The sequence below is a fragment of the Leopardus geoffroyi genome, chromosome E2 (assembly GCF_018350155.1).
Source record: "Leopardus geoffroyi isolate Oge1 chromosome E2, O.geoffroyi_Oge1_pat1.0, whole genome shotgun sequence".
Classification (NCBI taxonomy): domain Eukaryota; kingdom Metazoa; phylum Chordata; class Mammalia; order Carnivora; family Felidae; genus Leopardus; species Leopardus geoffroyi.
This window is the reverse complement of record NC_059335.1, coordinates 50,093,595-50,116,278: the sequence shown is the minus strand read 5'-3', so window position 1 is coordinate 50,116,278 and position 22,684 is coordinate 50,093,595. Positions and strand designations below refer to the sequence as shown.

Genomic DNA, 22,684 nt, shown 5'->3' with positions numbered 1-22,684 from the left:
AGTGGGTTCACGGACCAATGCAGGGTCCACAGCCAAGACCTAGATCTATGTGCCTATTTGCCAATGGACAGGTGGGTGAGACTCCTCCTGGGACCCTTGGCATGTGGTGCTGGATCCAACAGCTCCCACAAAGCTCATCCACTTTTGTCTGTGGATGAATGCCAAACCGGTGGGGGGGGGGGGGGTGCAGGTGCAAAAACAAGGTACACTCCTGTGATGCTGGCACCCTGGATACATTTTTGATTGTCATGTTGGGGAAGGATGCTACTGGCAATGAGTGGGACAGAGAACAGGGATACAGCTAAACATCTCATAACTGTATAGGACAGCTCCCATGAAGAATGATCCTTTACAAAATGTCAACAGAACCAAGGCTGAGAGATGATGAAAATTTTCCAAACGGTTCTGAAAAAGAAGAACAAGAGCAGATGACTTAAACTACCTGATTTCAAGAGTTAATATAAAGCCATGGTGACTGAAACAGTGCAACTGCTGTAAAGATAGACAAAAAAATCAATGGAACAAAGTGAGGTATACAGAAACAGACTTATACATATACAGTGATTTTTCCACCAAAGCACCAAGGCCATTTGATGGGGAAAGGATCTTTCAACAAATTGTACTGAAACAATAAAACCTATGTATGAACCTTTACCCTTACCTCACACCATATACAAAAACTAACTCAGGCTGTATCATAGGCCAATTTCAGGAGCTAAATCCATAAACATTCTAGGAGAAAACTAAGAGAAAATCTTAGAGATCCTAGGGATGAAAAAGTTAATTAAATACAACACGAAGAGAACAAAATTGTTTTAATTTAATAAATTTCACTTCAGGGGCGCCTGGGTGGCTCAGTTGGTTGACTGTCTGACTTTGGCTCAGGTCATGATCTCATGGTTCATGAGTTCAAGCCCTGCAGCAGGCTCTGTGCTGACATCTCGGAGCCTGGAGCCTACTTCAGATTCTGTGTCTCCCTTTCTTTCTGCCCCTCCCCCACTCGCACTCTGTGTCTCTCTCAAAAATAAACATTAAAAAAATTTTTTTTAAGCTTCTTAATAAATTTCACTTCTTTCATAGGTATTTTGCACTCCTAGAAAAAGGTCTCCAGTAAAACACTGTATGCATTGTCTGAAGTCCGATGTCTAGTGAGGGATGAAGGCAGCGGCTGACAGGGATGTGCCCACCAGCCCAAGAACCTGAAATCCCCACCCCTGCCCCTTCATTCACAGACTGCACTGGGGCAACCTCACCCCTGTCACTAGCATCCTCCAGGGGAGCAGACGGTAGAATCCACACTTCCATCACCTGCCTCCATGCCCGCTCGGCCAGGGCTTCTGTTTGCTTCCTTTGCAGGTGTGGGTCAAGCAAGTGTCCATAGCACTCACACTCACTGTGTGTCATCGGTGCCATCTAAGCATCACATCCTTGGCACAGGGTCACCCACCCTTGGCAGGCCCCTGGGTGCAAGAGATTTAATATCACATGGATTTCCATATGCCCTGCCTGGAACCAGCTCCATTCTGGCAAGCAACTAGATCAGGTACCTAATTTGAGTGTTGTGACCAGCCTGGCCACACACAAAACCATGTCCCAGGTAAAGACAAAGTTCACTCCGATGTGGAGATGATGAGTGTGGAGGCAGTGGCACCAGATGATGCCAAGAGAGCTTGACTTTGTCATCTGCCTCAGTCCAGGCCCTTGGCTGTGCTCCCACTTCCCTTATTCCTGACTCAGCCTGAAGTCTTCTTCCCCAGGAAGGACAGGGTCTGACAAAGTCAGAAGCAGAGGACATGAAGGACAAAGTGTTACTGCACATGAGGGTTCTCATCATGGTGATAAAAATTATATTCTGGATGTGACGTGACTTCACAGTGGCCTCTGGGCCACGGTGGGTGTGCCAGTATTCATGATGATCTGTGTGCTGCTGGTCCTGCAGAACTTCTAGGGGGCCTTAGGCCAGACCCAGCTCCCCACTCATTACTACGTGCAGTGGCAGTTGTGATAGTCATGGTCAGATTCGCCGTTATCAAGATCTGACTTAAAATATATATCTGACTTCCTAGAGGGACAAAGTGGACACTGGAGACTCTGCCTCTCCGGAGGAAAGACAATACATTTTGAGAAGCTATGACTAAGTGAAAATGTGTTTCAAGGGCCTGAGTCAGAAGGGTTCACCGGAACACTTTGGGGAGACATAGTACCAGCAATAAGAAAGTTGGAGACCATGAATAAAGACCTGTAGAGGAGACATTCCAAAACTACCCAACGAGGAGAAATCTCAAGATCTGAAAGAAGTCAAACAAATGGCTGACATTACCAGAAAAACCCAGTCTTTACAAGCAACATCAGAGAACCAAAATCAAGTCACTGTCGCTGTTAACCTCTGCAAAATCCATCAGGAAAATGAAGAAATAAAAAAATCAGGGAGCTCTTAGAGATGCTCTGGACAAAAATCCTCAACTTCAAGGAAGCCTGATCAAGGAAGTCAGATCAAGCTTCCAGGTAAACATTGCAGAAGATGGGGGCAGGGCTGCTGCTGTCAGACTTCAGATGTTTTAGAAAAGCTTAAGCGGATAGCTCAGGGGGAATAGGACTCTCCAGTCTTCCCCCATGCCAGAAATTCAGAAAAAAAATAGCCTAGGAATCTTCTCCAACAGGGGCTTCATGGCTGGGGGGAGCTTGGAATCAGATGAAACAAATTCACGAGAAAACAGAGGCCACGTGGAAGATGAACCAAAGGGAAGACAATGATCGATGTGGTTTGAGCTTACACACTCACTTAAAAACTCTTGAAGAAAAAAGAAACCAGTTGCATGCTAACTACACTGAAGAATATGACCTAATCGGTGCCTTGAAAGATCACCAGAAATGTCTCTAAACCAGGAAGGCTTCACTGCAATCAGAAACAAACAAACAAACAAACAAAAACAGTTGAAAACAGAGATACCTCAGCTCCAGGGGAAACTTCCCGTCCTCTCTGAAGTATATCAGCATAAAAATCATTTTCTCCAAATACCTGCTTTAGAGAGGATGTACCTCTCAGGGATGTAGGAGAATCCTTCAAAAAGCCGATGGCGAGACCAGCCATTAATGCGAAGAGCTCGACACCTACAATATACACACCAAAATTCTTTCAGACAAATTCGAAAGAATCGTGTGTTATTATTGAATCCTATTTTTAAAAGAGCCCGTGACAATGAGTTGGGGGCTCTGTTGGCTGAGAGTCACCTCCATAGGTTAAGAAAAGAAAGTGCATACCTGAGGGAGGAAAAAAAAAAAAACACTGAGGAAGAATGTAAGATTTCCAAAAATATCCTTATGTCCCTGATGCTGCAAACAGAACAGGTGGCAGAGGGCAGAGACCACCAGGGCATCCTCGGGATGTCCAGATCCCCAAGGAAGGAGCAGCACTAAGCTGTGGTGGGTTGAGGAACCAGAGTCCCTCCAAGGATAAGAAGCCCAAGGGAAAGATCCTTCCAGCAGATCAACTCCATCTCAACAGAGCAGATCTTTCTCAAGATCTCGAGACAGCCAGGGTATCCTGGCACTCCAGGTGTACACAGCAGCTTGGGACTTTTCTTTTGATTCAACAAATCATAGGATCAGAATTCCATTGACCTAGACTCTGGTTTTGCCCTTCGTCCCTTGTCAGACTTCAGATGTTTTAGAAAAGCTTAAGAGGATAGCTCAGGGGGAATAGGACTCTCCAGTCTTCCCCGCTGCCAGAAATTCAGAAAAAAAATAGCCTAGGAATCTTCTCCAACAAGGGGCTTCACTGGCCCCACACTTTCTCCCCATCCTCCATCAGCCACAGGAAATGTCTCTGCACCAAAGGCTGTCCACACCACCTGAAAATAGAAGTGAATCACCACCCAGTTGACCCCATTTTCCATTGATCCTACAATTACAGAACCAGAACCACAGCAAAATGTTCTTATTCTCTCCACTAAAATCATTTTCTAATACTATTTAAGTTTTATTGCTATTAAGTGATTAGGTAATGTCTAAAATGAAAACCACATGGGGTTCATACTTCGCAGATAATGTTCTATAGTTGTAGATTATTTCAATGTGACACTAAGTTAATTGCTTCATTTTATTCTATTTGCAAACAGCATAATTACAGTTTTTGTTGTTTTTAGGAAGTCTTCTAAAATAATCCAGGAAACCAGTATTTCATTTTGCCTTTCTCTTAAAATAATTTTGATGCTTCTCTTCTGGTTTTATTGCCATTGTATAAAGTGATTACACAACATCTCAATAGGAGACCTGACAGAATTACAACATTGAGAATTGTGGATTATTTTGTTCCTGATGTGAATGTGAATCAGATTTAACCCTGAGGCCACCTGCTTCCACCCCGCTCAACCTGCACTCCTAAGGGTACTGAGAGGCAACGTTAACCTTGACTCTGAAAGGCACCCCAGGGGAGCCCTGACTGGGTTCAAAGGCCAAGCCCAGCAACTCTTCACCTAGGACCTGACCCAGGCAAAATTATGAAGGCGACAATGCTTTTCCAGGACCCCGACTCTTCCCAGTCCTGTGTCCTGTAGCACCCTGCCCCATCACAAGCATGGATTTAGGGATGGAAAGGACCTCAGAGGCCAGCAGTCAACCTCTACTCCCTCCTTCCCTGAACCATCTCCACTTTACAACTGTACAGCAAGTGGAAACAGCTTAAGACCCTAAATGAGACCATGAGGCCATGATGCTAAAAGCCCACCAATGCCTCTAAATCACACTGAGATTCAAATCCATGCTCCAGTGACCCGTGAGGTGATACATGTCCTGGTCCAGACATGTGCAGGCCCACGCCCCTCCTACACAGCCACTGACCATCCTTCTGTCCAACCAGCATCTCAAGCCCACTCGTGTCATTTCTTCCACCAGGAACACCTTTCCCCAGATGGGTGAGTGCTGCCTCCTTCATTTCGACACCCACTCTGGTCCTGTCTTCTTGAAGGGTGCCCTTTCCTGACCCCCACAGACTAGTGGCTGTGTTCATCCATTCCTCTCTATCACTTCACCCCACGTATGGCCTCATAGTGCTCATCCTTTCTGAAATCTTATTTCCATGTTTATTCGCATGTATTTTCTGCATCACCCTCCGCCCTACAAGGACAAGTAGAACAGAGATTATCTTATTCCTGCTGAGCCCTCTCTCCTGTCTGGAGCATGAAAGGCACTCAAGGGTTGCAGAAATTGAGCAAGAAATGAACAAGTGACTCCAGTGGGAAGACAGCCATGCAGCCTCAGACCTGCCCAGACGGTAATGGTGGGTCTCCCACATACGTGTGGTGCCTCCTTGGAGCCAAACCTGGACCCAGCTGTTCCCACTGGCTGAATGTTCCCTGAAGAATGCAGGCTTTATCCTAGAAACGGCTCCTGTCTCATGTGTGGGTTTCAGGCCAAAGGCTCCACAGTAATGCAGTTCATGTAGAAGGTAGAGGAAACTCAAGGTTGTAGGGAAAGAGGAAGCAATGTTACTGAAAGAGACACAGTGGGGTGGCCACTGCCTCCTGTACTGAGTGTTGAGCAGGAAGGAGCTCAGGTGCTTTTATGGTAAAAGAAAACCCACTGGACTTCAAGGCCCAGATTTTCCACTGGTTTGGATAGTCCCTAGCAAGGAGGAACTTGCAAGCACTCAACACTCAGCTCTTCCCTAGAAGTCATGGCAAATATTTGCAAAGCACAGAACTCAAGAAAGCACAGACTTTCATAGGAACTCCGTGCTATTCTCCACTTCATGCCGCTCAAAACCCACATAGGGCCCCCCTCTAGTGCAAGGGTTACATGTAGAGATGGGGAGATGGAAGTTCAAACAAGCTTCAAGTTATAAAACATTAAGGGGTGGTTGTCAGCCTGTGTTCTGAAGCCCAGGGACTTTGTACCAGAAGGTACAAAGGGGAGGACTTTGTACCTTCCCAGTTGGGTATCTTTGGGCACGTCACCTAGACCTGCTCCCTCAAACTCCTCACCTCTGACAGAGTTGTACAGGTTCAATGAGATGAGTTTATGGAAAACACTTAGCCCATGGTCAAATAAGTTGCTATTTTTACAATCACAAGTCTAAGTTAATGACATAACTGGCATTGCATCTGGGACATCTGTCCCCAAATCGCATTCATTTTCCATTCTCTGGAAAGCCATTTTGCCTCTAAGTTTTACTGGCTGTCACACTGCACCAAAATGCAGTGTGAGAACCTCTCGTGGAGGGAAATGGTCACTTACTCAGGAAGAGGTGCCCCCGGAGATTGTGAACATGCATATGCTTGGGCAGGTGTCTGCTGGGAGGACACATCTGAGCACACTCTTCCAGGGACCGAGCCAAACACCGAGAGTGCAGGTGGGAAAGGGGCTCAGCCTTGAGCACAGATCGCAGGAATAGTCCCTGGAGCTGGGAAAGATCAAGGGAATTCAGGGCTGGTCATTCCAGGCTCACTGTGAGTGGGTAAGAAACAGTGGGAATGCAATTGGCAAATGCAGTCCTAATTAGAACCAGGGGCAGGGGTTGGGGGATCCTTTCTGGAAGTGGCAAAAACATTTTGGAGATAACTATGGGAACAAATGTGAGAGGGTCCATAAAGTAACATCGGAAATAAACTCGTGAGTGCTTCTTGGCAACAGGAGCAGCTGAAACCCAGGGAATATTCCCTCTGCACTGCTCTGAGCACTCGATCTAATTTGTGTCACCATCTGGTATCACCAGGATTTGAGTCTGAGCCTGTCTTCAAGTTCAGTGTGGCAAGGTCTCTGCCTCACTCCTGGCCACTGGTGACCTGCAGGCCTTTTACACAGACCACTCACTGCTCCACGTGCAAACCGGGCAGGGCTGTAGTTCTCAGATGATGTTCTAGAACTATAGGTTTTTTTCAGAGTGACTCTCGAAATCCAGTGTCTCCATGTTGTTCTATTTGTAGGTGTAATGACAGTATTTTGTAGCTATTAATAAAGTCCACTAAAATAATCAGAAACACAGAATTTTCTTTTTTCTTAAAATGACTGGTATTTTTTTCCTCTTCTGCTTTCATTGCTAGTATCTAAGTAAGAACAGTATTTTGGTTGGCTATATTTAACAAGGCCCAATAACACAGACACTAAGTGGCAATTTTATATGAGTGGACTCACAACCGGGAGATGTGAAACACAAAGTTTATTTTAGTTGAGACAAGAGCCGAGTTACTCTAGTTATAACACTAGTATGTTTACCAAAATCAATGTTTGACTTAAGAAAAGGTAAGGCTGTGAAACATTTTATATGGCCAAGCACCCCTTCGGCATTCATCATGTGTAACTGTAATGATGGCTCCAAAGAGACCTGCCCTATGAATTCTGCTACCTTCATCCTTCATCCTCAGAATGGAGCTTTGGCCTCGATTAGCAGCCCAGAGAGGGAGCTTTGCTCCAGGAGCAACCCAGTTTCCCACACTTATGAGTCAGTGCTCTCCACTCACCATCTACCACCACGACCCTGACTGACACCTACCGGAACCAGCCTTTCAAAGAACACGTTTCAGTTCAGTTTGGTACAGAAGAAATGGGAGTCATCAGAATGTGTAAGAGAAGCACTGAACTCATATTTAACCCTAAGGCCACAAGCTTTTTACCTTCTGCAAGCTAAAGTACCTGGGATGATCCTTAAGATTCAATCTTAATCTTAACTCTGAAAGGTGCCCCAGGTGGGCCCCTTCTGAATTCATAGGACAAACCAGTCCTCTTCAGCCAGGCCAGCCCCCAGAAGAAAATTACTCTAACAGAGACATTTTCAGGGCCTTGATCCCCGGCTCTGTTCTGTGCCTTTCACCTCCTGTCTCCATCACAAGTCTGGACTTGGGGTTAGAAAGGACCTCAAAAGGCCAGTCTGTCAACCCTTGTCCCTTCCAGACTACCAACCCTGTGACCACCTGCCACCCAGTGACAACTGGAACTGATGTCGATGGACAGTTTAGAACTCTGCCTTCCATCAGGAAAGGCTTCTTAATGTTCTGTTAATATGTCAAGGTCAAGTTTGTTTGTTTGTTTGTTTGTTTGTTTGTTTTTCAGAGCCTCACACTGGCTATTTCCTCTGCCAGGAACACCTTTCCCCAGACAGGTGGGTGCTGCCTTCTTCATTTAATACCAGCTCTGCTCCTGACTTCTAAAGTGACTTTCCTAACCACCACACCCTAGTGACTGCGCTCACTGTGTCCCTCTTGATCCCTTCTCCCTATTCACGGCCTCATAGAACCCATCCTCTCTGAAATAATTTTATTTTCGTGTTTGTTGCCCATGTAGTGTCTGCATTTCCCCCTGAACGGTAAAGGTGAATCTTATTCTCACTGAGCCCTCTCTTGTCCAGCACATAACAGGCACTCATTAAGGATCTGGGGAATCGAGCAAGAAATGAATGGATGAATCCAGTCAGGCAGGACCTGAGACCTCATACAGTTCTGGCAGTTCTGGGCAGAACCCACACACCCGTGGTGCCTCTTTCAAGCCTTACCTAGGACCCTGTTGTTCCCCACTGCCCACACATTCCCTAACGAACCTCAGCTTTATCTTACAGACTGCTCCACCCTCTTGCATGGGTGATGGGCCAGCCCCTTTGAGGTTGACCCTTGACGTGAGTCATATACTCCACATTAATGTGGGTGTGGGAATGGTTGTGAACCAGGGTTGTGGGAAAGTTGGAAGAAGTTGCCAAGGAAAGAGACATGGTAAGGATGGAACTCCTAAACCAAAGTTGAGCAGCAGAGAGCACAGGTGCTGTTGTGTTAAAGGAAAAGCCACTGGATCTCAGGGACCCAGATCATTTCACTGGCCTGGACAGTTCCAAATGAGGAGGCAGGAAAGCGCATGCACCGATCAAGTCTTCCCTGGATGTAGGAATGAATGTTGTGGGCACACAACTCCCAAAGCACAGAGAGCCATATTGTCTCCACACCAGGTTTTTATTGATCTCATGGAACCTCACTCTGGCTCTCCTTGAGGAAGGGGATGGCATGTAGAGGTGAGGAAACTGAGGCTCAAACTCAAACAAGCTCCAAATCACACAACATTCAGTTGGTTGACAGCTCAAGCTCTGAAGCCAGGCTTCCTGGGGTGAGCCTCACCTCTGCACCTTGCTAGCCAGGTACTCTGGACAGGTGATTCAAGTCTGCGTGCCCTCAACCGTCCCAGCTCGAGCACGGATGAGGGTTGTTGTGCAGATTACCGGAGAGGAATTTACGTAAAGCCCGTGGCACATGTAAACCCTCCACTAAGCTGTTCCTCTTAGCATCACAAACGAAGCTGAGGACACACCTGGTATTGAATCTGGGACTTTAACCCCCAAATTCCATTCACTTCCACTCTCTGAAAAACTGTCTGCCTGTGTTTAAACTGTGCTTGCCTTGTAGATGGGTTCAAAGTGTTGGCAGTATGAGGATGTTTCCTGGAGGAAAATGGTAAGCATCGTTCACTCAGAAGAAGGAAACACGGCAACTGTGAGTAAGCATGGGCTGGAGCCAGGTGCATGCAGGCTGGAAGCACATGGGCACAGCTTTCAAGGACAGAGTCAACCATTGGTGGGGACATGGTAGCAGAGAGGGGTTCAGCAGAAAACTCTGAGTGCCAGACAACAAGAACTGCACCTGGGGTGAAGGAAACTACAGCTAGAGGGGGCTTTTCAAGCTCTGTGAGAGTGGGAAAGAAATGCTTAAGAAGTCACTACCATGTGGGATCCCAGTTAGGCACCAAGGGGACACTGCTTACACACCGACAAAAGATTTTAGAGCTCACTATCAAAATAAACACAAGGAGGTATCTTAGGTAGTATTAGAAGAAACATTTCGGGGCTTCTCTGAAATAATAATATACATCTCAGTGAGTGATTCCCTCCCCAGTTGCCCTGAGGACAGCAGGGCAAAGTCACTAATTCGTGTCACCATCTGGTATCACCGGCACTTGAGTCTGAGTCTGTCTTCAAGTTCAGAGTGTGACAAGGTCTCTGGCTCACTCCAGGCCACTAGCGACCTTAGATAATATTCTAGAACTGTAGGGTTTTTTCAGTGTGACTCTCGAAATTCAGTGTTTCCAGGTCGTTCTATTTGGAAGTGTTGTAATGACAGTTTCTTTGTTCTTGTTAACAAGTCCACTGAAATATTCAGAAACACAGCAAGAATTTTGTCTCTCTTCTGAAATAATTTCGATTTCTTTCTCTTTGTTTTCTTGATTTAAGTGATTGTACAATATCTCAAATGGAGAACTAACAAGATTATAATTTTAGGGTAATTTTTAATAAATGTTTATTACACAAAATATGAGTTACATTTTTATCATTACTATAGAATGACAACAGGAATACTTTTTCCCTCTTCTGATGTCAGTTTGGACTTTCTTGTAATTGTTTTCACTACTGTTGCTAAGTAATTGTATATTTGCTCAAAATTGAAGCTCAGAAGAATTACTATTTTGAAGATAGTGCTTCATAAAAGGATTTTGTTTGGAAGTAAATTTGGTGAGTGCCTTGTTTCTTTGTCCTAGGTTGTGTAAGGACAGTATTTCAGAGATGGCTGTTTCTTAAGATCCCATAACGAGAGTTTATCTTGAGTTGATGCTACTTATAAAGACTGATATAGCTAACTGATAAGTAATTTTTGAAAGAAAGTGGTCTGTGAAACTTCCGTAGGCCCAGCATCACTTCCTTCAGTATCCATCATGGATTTAACTGTATTAACAGCTCCGAGGAGACCTGCCTGTGGATTCAGATGCCTTCAGCCGCCAGCCTCAAAATCCAACTCTACACGAAGATTTACCAACACAGACAGGGAGTTTTCCTTCAGAGGCCATCCAATTTCACATTTTTTTTTCCTTATAGCATCCTACTCCATCCCTGCTGACCCCACTGGCCTTGACTATCATCGCTCAGAACCGGCCTCTCAGGGTGCACACTTCAGTGACTGAGAATTTGGTAAAGTGGAGTCCCTGGGGTGCCTAAGAGGGAATCTGTACTCAGGTTTAACCAGTGGCCACAGGGTGCTTCACCCTCCTAAGGCTAACACTTCAACCCAGTGTTCTTCTACCAGGGCTAGCCCAAGGCCAAAGTATGATGGTGAAAACACTTTTCAGGACCCCTAATTCCCTTCTCTGTTCTAATGTCCTTCTCCCTCCCCATCTCAAGGCCTATCTTGGGAATGGAATGGACCTCAGCAGAGCTGTCGACCCTCCCCTGCTCCCAGATTGTCACCTCCATCCTCAGCCCCGGCCTGGCCAACCTGGTGACAGGTGGAGGTGACGTGCACAAATAGTTTAGAGCTCTGTCTTCCACCAGGACAGAACAAGAGCACGTGACCCGAGAGGCACTGGCCCCTGTTGAGGACCAGCCCACCACAACTGGACCTTGGGAAGCCCTACTTCTTCCGGGATCATTTTCCTCTCACTACTGCAGGGCTGCTAGGACACTTGCACAAGGCTGTGGGTATGCAGCTGCCCTTCAACCCTTGGAGTATTGCTGGTGCAGAGGTCATAGCAAGTCACAGGCATAAATAACTATCTACACACGAACTGGGCTACAGCAAGTCACTGGCCTGATGACCCTGAGGTCCTCAAGAACGGCTGATCTTAATGAGGTGGGTGGTCCAGGAGTAAATGTATTCTGTTGCTCAACTTAACAAAATACAGACGACTTCCCAGTCTGGCAGGGATGGGCATAAAGGATGCACATCTCTGCCCTTGGCCACAGATGAATGAGACTATTATTAAAAAATTTCCAAAGTGGCTCTTACTTAGTTTCTGAAGACAAATCACCCAGTGGTCATTTGGAGGGAAATAGTAGCCCAGAGAAAGCACCCTCCTTCCACAGCCAAAGAAGCAGTGTGAGCTTTTAGCTACATGACATTTTTCTTGATCACATGACTTTGGTTTTTCTTTGATCATATTGAATTATGAATACTTTGGAGATTGGCAGATTTGTCCCCAACTAAAGCAAGTATATTGGGGCTTCATCAGTTAATGCTCTAGAACTGCCTCTGCCTGGAGGTTTCCCAATACATCCTGAACCTAAACAGACTGTCCACATAGGCTGGGCCTAAGGCTCTGACCACCAGCATGACCCAAGATGAGACGTGGCCCCTGGACACATCACTGAGTACTGATTTACTCGAAGTGTTCTTCGATATCAAATGTGCCTGAGGGATCTAATGATATTCAAGGCAAGCCCAACATGGGTCCAGGCAAATCGCCTCTCAGCAAAGATCTGTTTGTCAGCACACCATACTGGGCACCAGGTCCACCAATCTCTTTGGTATCTTGTTTCCAATTATCTATCTCTTTAGAACTTGAGTTTTTATTCCTCTTGATGTTATAAATTTTGTTTATGAATTTTGATTATGATACTGGATCCAACCTAAGGATGTTTTAGAATTGGATCTGGGAAGGAAAGGTATGTAGCAAATGAATATACATCCCATAATAAACTGAAAGCATAATTTCCTAAAAAACATAATTTTGCTAAAAAACAAAAAACTTTTTTTTCTGTTAAATAATTGCATTAACCAAGGCACCTTAAAACAAAATAATGGAATCTGAGTTTCAGCCGATAGGAGCATTTTCTTTAATAACACTTTGTATTTCCTCAGTGGACTAGAGATAATTAAGGAAAACAAAATTAGAACAGAAGAAAGATTCTAGAATTGAGGTCTGATTATTTGGTTAGACTATTCATTTATATTTCTTCAGTTAGCATACCTAATTTATAGAATTGATAGACTATTTGGGACATTGCAGGTTTCAGAAAGGCAACTAGTCTTTTTTTTAAGTTTATTAATTTTGAGAGAGAGAAAGAGTGATGGGGAGGAGCAGAGAGAGAGGAAGACACAGAGAATCCCAAGCAGGCTCCACAATGCACCACAGAACCTGATATGGGGCTCAAACTCACAACCATGAGATCATGATTTGAGCCGAAACTAAGAGACGCTTAACCAACCGAGGCACCCAGGCGCTCCATCAACAGGTCTTTTTCTTAGACAAAATAACAGAATATAAAAATAATAATAACAGAAGAATATTATCAGAACATATAATAAGTACATGAGTATATTATAAATAATTTATTCTATAAATATAAGTGAATGTATATTTATTCATATTCATGGATAGTATGTGTTACGAGGAATATGAAGAAAGGGCTACACTAGATAATTAGCAATAAAAAATGAAGTATGTGCTATGATGAGTCCAAGATTAGAGGTAAGAAGATGTGCTATGACATAAAATTGGTGTTAAGGAAATCTTAAGATCTGAATACATTATGAAATTTCTGGCTACTTCTGTCAGGTTCCCAGGGTCTCACACTGTCTTCCATGTCATTAGGATCCCAGTGGTAACAGCTTAACCAATGTATTCACAGACAACTACCACTGGTTCCTTATGACTATATGCATGTGAAATAGTTCTGAAAAGGACCCTAGGATTGAATGAGAAGAAATACACTTCGTATGTACCCATTTCCATCGTATTTAATAAAATTTACATTCTTGGGAATTTCACTTTTTATTCTGAACTTTTTCTTTAAGTTCATTATTTTGAGAGAGAGAGAAAGAGTGAGTCGGGGAGGGGTAGAGAGAGAGGGAGAGAGAATCCCAAGTAGGCTCCACACGGTCAGTGGTTGGGGCTCAAATCCATGAACCATGAGATCATGATCTAAGCCAAAGTCGGACGCTTAACCAACTGAGCCACCCAGGGTGCCCCTATTTTGAACTTCTTAAATTGAATACTGGAAATAAAATATGACTGATACTAAAACTTACTTTCATTTCTTCTTGTAGCACTCAGACAGCAAGGAGCCTCAGATTTTAGAACAGCAGGATTCAGTGATAACGTTGAATTTTATCAAGTCTGGGAGCCAAGAGAAAAATGGCATGAATATCTTAGAATGCCAGAATGATGTGAAAGCATCTAAAATAAAAGGGTAACTTTAAATGATACATTAATAACTACAATTTAAGTCATAGGATGATTAACAAAAATATTAAACATCAATTATAATTGAGTGTTCTAATAGTAAACATATTATAAATTCCAACTTTGTTAACAATTTTATATCATCTGGGCTCATTATTGATACTGGGTTATGAAATAATTATTAATAGAATAACTATATTTTATCAATATAATAATTATGTTATTAAGTATTCAAATATTGATTAATAGAAACTTAATTTTGAATATAATTATTACCAATATTACTGATTGATAAAATATTATGTTTTCATAATGTTTTTGGGGCAATACTTTTCTAAGTTTATCATTAATACTTATACAGAGTCATATGCAATATCTCTTGGCAAATAAAGTAACATTCCTTATACTGATGTTATTTTCTGTTTGACTGAAGAAAAACAGTGAATCATTGGAGATGAATGGATGCTTTTGCATTACTTTTTAACGTTCTTTCATTTTCAACATAATCAGATCTTATTATTCATGCCATGCTTTTGAAATTTCCAATATTTGTTTATTTCTTCATTTTAAAATTTGTTGAAGTTCATCCACACAATTAAATGCATACTTTAAAATACCTTTTTTCTGGTCAAAGATATGTTACATAATTATTCAAATTACAGTGAATCAGACAATTTTAATCTAAAACGTGTGGTCTGTCAATATAATATGTTGACAAGCATTAATAGCACAGACCTTAAGTTTCACAATAGTGTGTGACTTTTTCATTTACATGTTCATTTGAAGCAATTTTTCAATGCGAATTGTTTTTGAAGTTTCCTCTGCACATTCACTTACTCGGGTGGTAAACATTTCATGACCCTTTCCATTATACTGTCTTTTTATAAGTTAATTCTCTTTTTTATAACAGTTTTATTGAGATATAATTCATTCACCAGAAAAACTCATATCCTTTTACGGTGTGCAATCTGCTGGTTGTTAGTATATTGGAAGAGTTATGCAACTATCAACATTAGCTAATTTTAGAAAATCTTCATCATCTTTAAAGAGAAACCCCCTATCAGTCAGCACTCAGTGACATTCTCCCTCCTCCCTTAATAGTTAATAGAAACTACTAATCTACTTTCCGTGTCTATGGATTTGTCTATTCTAGACATTTCAATATGAATGGAATCAAACAATAGTGGCCTTCCATGTCTGGCTTCTTTGACTCGGCATAATGTTTGCAAGGTTCACCCATGTTAATAGCATGTATTTCATTAACTTACATGTCTGAATAATATTGCATTATAAAATACACCACATTTTTCTTATCCATTCACCAGTTAAAGGACATCTCATACGCTAACATTCAGTAATTGCCAACATCTTTCCTCGTCATTCTTAAGTAAAGAGTTTGAGAATACAATCTGGGAAAAAGAAAGGTGTGCCCTCCTGGAGGAAGAAAAAAAGTCCTCAGATTCCCCCCCAAATGGGTAAGACTTCTTTTATAAAGATGCACTTTAAACCCATGAGGAAATTTGTCTCCAAGAGAGTCGGTGCCCAGTGAGAATGACGCAGTAGTCAACTTGGCACCCAACATTTATCCAAGGACTATGTGTGCACACATACACACGCCCACATGTACATATTGGATCCACTCTACAGAGCGCCATTTTATTAAGTCATGAATGGCTTAAACATTTTCGGAGGAACAGCTAAATTTTTTTTTTCCTGAATTGAAGTACTTTTTCAGTACTGTGAATGTTTTACGCAAAATGCTTTCCATAATAGGGGCGCCTGGGTGGCGCAGTCGGTTGAGCGTCCGACTTCAGCCAGGTCACGATCTCGCGGTCCGCGAGTTCGAGCCCCGCGTCAGGCTCTGGGCTGATGGCTCAGAGCCTGGAGCCTGTTTCCGATTCTGTGTCTCCCTCTCTCTCTGCACCTCCCCCGTTCATGCTCTGTCTCTCTCTGTCCCAAAAATAAATAAACGTTGGAAATTTAAAAAAAAAAAAAAAAAAATGCTTTCCATAATAGAAATTTCTGTTTTGTATCAGTTCCATTAGCTCTTTGGAACATTCTAGATGTGCTGTAGGACAGGCACTGTGGTGCTCAAATGGGGGTCACTGTACCACCTCTTCTACTTCCTCACCCTCTCCAAGATGGCATCTGGCAGTGAGGGAAGCCCTAAGCCCTGTGGGACTGTCCTTTAAGCATTTTCTGGGACTGATATGGCTGATGTGAGGATGGCAGGGGGTGGCAATAGATGGAAGTAAGTTGGAGAGAGGGGAGGGTAGACAGGGGTCAGACATCTGGAGAGAATGGAAAGGAGGTGGTCCTCAAGGGAACGCCCTAGGGCGCCCTGGCTGCCTGAGTACTGGCCCTTCCCTTTGCAGCAGGTCTAGGCTGCCACCAGCCCAAGCTCTCCCCCTCCCCCAGTCGGACTCCTCATGGCTCCATTATTTTCTGACAATGCTTTTCTTTTCCTTCTGTCTAGCCCGGACCCCTATTCGAGAGCAGACACCACAATGGATCCAGCAGCTGGGCTGCATTTCTCCAGCTCACCTCCTGCCCCACCTCTCAAAGTAATGTATGAGAAAGAGTAAAGCCACACCTGATAGCCAGGACTGGGCCTGGTACCCTCAGTTATATCTTGGTGTCCTTCTGCAGAACATAAATGTTTTTACAGACTATGAACATCAGACACATCCACTCTGTGGCCATGATGGATCAAGACACAAACAAGATCACTTTATGATTCTGTCTAAACACAGATAAATTGCAACATTGTCTAGGCCACAAAATGCCACTGCTCTCTCTCCTGACCAACATCAGTGAGTGACTGCTGCTCCTTCACAATTATGGCACCAGCCTTGCTCAGGCTTCCCTCCTTACAGATGATTTATTAAAATACCAATCATAGAATGACCCCGTTTAAAGGCAGCACAAAATCCAGAGAAAAAGTCTTTTTCCATGAACTCACCCCAAAATCACTGGGCATAAGTGGAAATCCTATAAGGTCCTTCTGCAAAGGCAACAGCAGCCAAACCATGGAGGACTGGGGGATGGGGGGGATCAGCAAGGAACAAGCAGGACCAGGAGCAGGGTTTGACGGTGGCCCCTGGAAAGGGTCAGAACAATCCCTTCAGCCACTGCAGACTGGAGTAAGGCTATCAGGAAAATGCTAGGAAGGTGCCCTTCCTCTCCCCACCCCCTCCTGTGGAGGCTGGGCCATGCAGGCTCCTTGTCACCCTCATTAGGGGAGCAGGGTTGGATTCCATTCCCCCATCCACCTAAGTTTTTTTTTTTTTTTTTTTTTTTTTTAATTTTTTTTTTTTTCAATGTTTATTTATTTTTGGGACAGAGAGGGAGACAGAGCATGAACGGGGGAGGGGCAGAGAGAGAGGGAGACACAGAATCGGAAACAGGCTCCAGGCTCTGAGCCATCAGCCCAGAGCCTGACGCGGGGCTCGAACTCACAGACCGCGAGATCGTGACCTGGCTGAAGTCGGACGCTTAACCGACTGCGCCACCCAGGCGCCCCAATCCACCTAAGTTTTCTTTGACCACGGTATCCATACAAGTGGATCTTCCTTCTTACCTGGCACCCCACTCAGGGCTGAGACCCTCCAGGCTACAGCTGCTGTGAAATGAGAGCAGATGAGGGAGTAAAATGAGCATTAGAGAAGTTAAATGAAACAGGGTGCTACAACAAATCTGTAGACAAGTAACAAGTGCATGGTGAGCTTGTGAACATCAATGACCTAAGAATTACATGCATATATGTTTTCACTCATGTGTGGAATCTGAGAAACTTAACAGAAGACCATGGGGGAAGGGAAGGGGAAAAAGTAGTTTCAAACAGAGAGGGAGGCAAATCATAAGAGACTCTTAAACACAGAGAACGGAGGGTTCGTGGGGGGTGGGGGAGGGGAGAGGCAAAAATGGGTGATGGGCATTGAGGAAGGCACTTGTTGGGATGAGCACCCGGTGTCGTATGCAAGCGATGAATCATGGGAATCTACTCCTGAAGCCAAGAGCACACTGTATACCCTGTATGTTAGGTAACTTGACAAATTATATTTAAAAAATAATAATTATGTGCACATAAGAAATAGAAATGTGAGGTGTCAGACAGTGTGCCATTAGTTCACCCTGGTGGGGCTTGGTGATTTGACTTAAATGTAAACCAGTGCCTCCAGTGGAAGAGGTTGTGGTTCTAGAAAAGTGCAATACACAACCTCTGTGATTACATGTGCAACCCTAGGAAAGACAGCCTTTGTTTCTCACACGCTCACGCAGTCAGGAAAAAAGCTTGTCTTGACATCCCCTTGTCCCATCTGCTACCAGGGTAGGAGTACCTCACCCCTCTCTGACAAAGCCCAAGTCTTTGCTATCTCAGTCAACTCTCTGAATCAAAGTCCCCCTGATATCGGCCCTGAAACTGTGGCTTTCTATCCATTTTTTTTTCTTTTTTAATACTTATTTATTTTTGACACAGAGAGAGAGAGTGTGTGAGCAGGGGATGGGCAGAGGGAGAGGGAGACACAGAATCCAAAATAGGCTTCAGGCTCTGAGCTGTCAGCACAGAGCCCAAAGCAGGGCTTGAACTCACGAACCGCGAGATCATGACCTGAGCCAAAGTTGGACACTTAACCAACTGAGCCACCCACATGCCCCCTGTCTCCACTTTTGAATAAACAGATAGGGTAACTGGATAACTAAATCCAGGAGGTGTTTGTTTTACACCTTTGTGTCCTTCCTTCCTACAGTACAAATAAACCTCTTCCCCAAGATGAAGAAAACACTCATTTCATGTAGGCAACATTCTGAGTCTTACTTAACAGGGACATTCCTTAGTTTCTGTGTGTCACGTGACCACCTGTGCACATAACTTCACATGATCTTCAACAGAATGGATCCTGTCCTACTAGCACTCTTAGGTTTCACACCTGAGATAAGAACAAGTCTGTTGGGACTTTTTGTTTAGAAAATGGATCTCATGCCCTTCTAAATTTCATGAAAACTTCCTGCAGTTAAAAGAAGGGGGCAGGCACTATAACAAATGGGTTTCTGGGAATATTCAGATAATTATTTAAAAATGAAGACTTGGGCATCTGGGTGGCTTAGTCAGTTAAGCATCCTGCTCTTGGTTTTGGCTCAGGTCATGATCTCACAGGGGTGAGCTTGGGCCCTGTGTCAGGCTCTGCGCTGAGAGTGCAGAGGCTGCTTGGGATTTCTCTCTCCTTTCTCTCTGCCCCTCCCTGGCTTGCTCTCACTCGCTTTCTCAAAAAATAAACATTAAAAGATTAAAATAAGTAAATAAAAAGGAACACTTAACCCTGATCACAGAGCTTAAGATACAACAACGAAATCTGTATATCCACTTTAGTCTCAATTATGTCATGGTAATAAATGACCTCAAAACACTAGTGGCTTACCTCAACAAAAGTCTATCTCTCATCCTTCTGGGATTCAGGTTAATGGGATCATCATTATCTAGGACAGGCTCATAGTAGTGAGAAAAGAGGAATGGCCCAAAACGATGGGAGGATTCTGCTCAGAGATGGTATAGACTGCTTCATTAGGCCGCTCGTATCTCACTGGCTGAAAGAAATCACAGGGCAAAGACTAAAATCAATTTGTGAAGTATAGTCCCCTTGGAAGATATGACCTGACTGGGCTAGTGCCATGAGGGTGGATGTGAAATAAGTGGCCCTTCTTCAATATATGGTGGTTCATTTAGTTGGTCAAGATTAGCTTCCATCCCTAAAGTATACAAAATTATCTTACCTTTCTCCACCAGACACAATATGAAGTATTTTCCAAGCCAAAACCTCCACTGACACTCAAAGCAACTAGAAGATCCCAATATAACTCCTTCATCAAGATACCAAAGAACAGGGGCGCCTGGGTGGCTCAGTCGGTTAAGTGTCCGACTTCGGCTCAGGTCATGATCTCACAGTCCGTGAGTTCGAGCCCCATGTCTGGCTCTGTACTGACAGCTCAGAGCCTGGAGCCTGCTTCAGATTCTGTGTCTCCCTCTCTCTCTGACCCTCTCCCATTCATGCTCTGTCTCTCTCTGTCTCAAAAATAAATAAACATTTTTTAAAAATTAAAAAAAAAAGATATCAAAGAACAGGGGCACCTGGGTGGTTCAGTCAGTTAAGGGTCCAACTCAGGTCATGACAACACTGATCATGGGTTCAAGCCCCGCGCCGGCTCCATGCTGATGGTGCAGAGCCTGCTTGGAATTCTCTATCTCTCAAAATAAACAAATAAACTTAAAAAAAAAAAAAAAGGCATCAAAGAACAAAAGCCCATGCTATGAGCCAGTTGGAATAGGGAACAGACCCATGTAGCAAACACCCTCTTATATATAAAGAAGACTGTACCCATTGGAACAGAGCAGTAACAAGATTCAGCTGGGAAGATGTTTTGGGGTAGACTTTTAACTGAGCATTAGATCAATTTCTGCTTCCTGGCTGAAGTCCCCACACCAGATCCTTGAATGTCCCTTATCTTGCTTGGCCTCATTTGTAGGGACCCTAGAGACTGCAGTAAAGAAAAACACAAAGGAAAACACACACAAATACAAACCAATTAACCTGATTCCATTTATTTCCAGGTGGAATTAGCCCATCCCCCAATTCATTATGCCTAATTTTTCTGTCTCTCAGCTAAAATATCTTGAGCTTATCAGTTGTCTGTGACAAAAGCATGCTTCATTTTTTTCTGTGGCAATTTACAAGAATACTTGAGGAATGATTTATTGGTAGAATTTTTAATGTGATCATTGCCATAAACCAACTTTTAAATCACGACCCAGGTTTGATTTTTGCGTTCCTTAACTATGCATAAAATTTTTGTTACAAAGTGTGTCTCCAAGTTCTTATTTCTTCATTGAAATGAGTAGAAATCTACCTGTACACCTTACCTTGAAGTTCACGCATCTTTTCTATCTCCTACCCTTCTTCCCGCTGAACAAGACATTCATTTTTTTTTCACCAGTAATAGAAGGTACCTTTATTAACACATTTCTTTCTGAGCTCATTTCTTTCTAGATGTTCCCAGGCAATAATGGCCAAAAGCATATGAAACATGACAGAGATATTTTGTTACCCATAATTCAAAGCACAAGAGGGTTTCGCCCATTTTTTGCTAAGCTTTCACAGCTAACGTAAATTTTTTCTTTTTATAAAGATTTTTATATTTTTTCAATGTCTATTTATTTTTGAGAGAAAGAGAGCACAAGCAGAGGAGGAGCAGAGAGAGAGGGAGACACAGAATCTGTAGCAGGCTCCAGGCTCCAAGCTGTCAGCACAGAGCCCCATGGGGGGTTCGAACTCACGAGCCATGAGATCATGACCTGAGCTGAAGTCGGACGCTTAACCACTGAGCCACCCAAGTGCCCCCACAGCTAATATAGTTTTACCAAAAACTTTACAGAGGCATAACATGAGTAACGATCTTTCTAGGATTCAATCAAGTTTTCCATCACCCGTGGCTTGTCTCCATGACAAATCCACATATACACTTTTTTTCTTGTTAAATGTCATCATTTAAAAAAGAAACAATTTGTGGGGTGCCTCTTAGCCGGTTAAGCATCCTACTCTTGATTTTGGCTCATGAACTGTGACATCGAGGCCCACGTCAGGCTCCATGATGAGTATGAAGCCTGCTTGGGATTCTCTCCCTCTCTCTTTGCACCCCCCCACTCGAGCTCTGTCTCTCTTAAACATTTAAAAAAATAAACAATTTGGTGATTGTATTAGGCAGAGTTCAACTATTCAACCAGAGATACAGAATCAGTACATATAGTGATTAATTGCAAGGAATTGGTTTATGTGACTGTAGAGACTCACTAAGCAATTCCAAAACTCATAGTATGGGCTGAACTCTTGAGCATGGGCCAAGCATCTATCAACAGGAAGAACGTTTTTGTTTTTGTTTTCTTTTAAAGTTTCTTTATTTCTGAGAGAGAGAGGGAGAGAAAGCATGAGCAGGGGAGGAGCAGAGAGAGGGAGACACAGAATCCAAAGCAGGCTCCAGGATCTGAGCTGTCAGCACAGAGCCTGATGCGGGGCTCAAACTCACAAACTGCGACATCATGACCCGAGCCGAAGTAGGATGCTTAACCGACTGAGCCACCCAGGTGCCCCAGGAAGAATGTCTTTGAAGGGAAGCCTCCACTCTGACCTTTTGGCCCTTCAGTTGAATGACTTAGGTTCAGCCAGATTATATAGGAAAATCTCCCTTAAAGTCAAGTGATTGTGGACTTCAAACACATCTACAAAATATGAATACAGAAACACCTAGATGAGTGAAAAACTAAGTTCTGTAGCTTAGCTGACACTTAAAAGTCACCATCTCAGGCTACACCTTGCCTAGCTATAAACCATACACCTCTCCTAGAACCATAAATGATTTCCAAATTTAAAAAATTACAACAAAGTGCGATTTCTGCCTAATACGGCACAACTATCCTGATTACAATAGAAACGTGCTAATCCTTTCTCCAAAAAAAGATGCAACACCCTTGGGTGATGTGCACCCTTCTTTTTTGATGCTCCTCAAATATGATGATGTAAAGTTAACTATTATTGGGACGCCTGACTAGCTCAGCCGGTAGAGCTCGCCACTCTTGACCTCAGGGTCCTGAGTTCAGGCCCCATGTTGGGCGTGGAGCCTACTTAAAATAATTATAAAGTTAACTATTATTAAAGCACCTTATACTGGATCATTAGGGAATAACTGTGAGAAGAATACAAAAAAATATTTT

General features: G+C 43.5%; 1 long non-coding RNA gene across 1 annotated transcript; it reads right to left on the bottom strand.

Moving 5' to 3' along the window:
• Positions 1-983: 983 nt before the first annotated feature.
• LOC123579476 lies at positions 984-19,881 on the bottom strand. Its single transcript, XR_006702784.1, has 5 exons — positions 19,344-19,881; positions 17,504-17,545; positions 16,886-17,023; positions 13,770-13,857; positions 984-6,400 (listed from the first exon to the last, which is right to left on the bottom strand). It is a non-coding gene; the product is annotated as an uncharacterized LOC123579476 (long non-coding RNA).
• Positions 19,882-22,684: the final 2,803 nt, after the last annotated feature.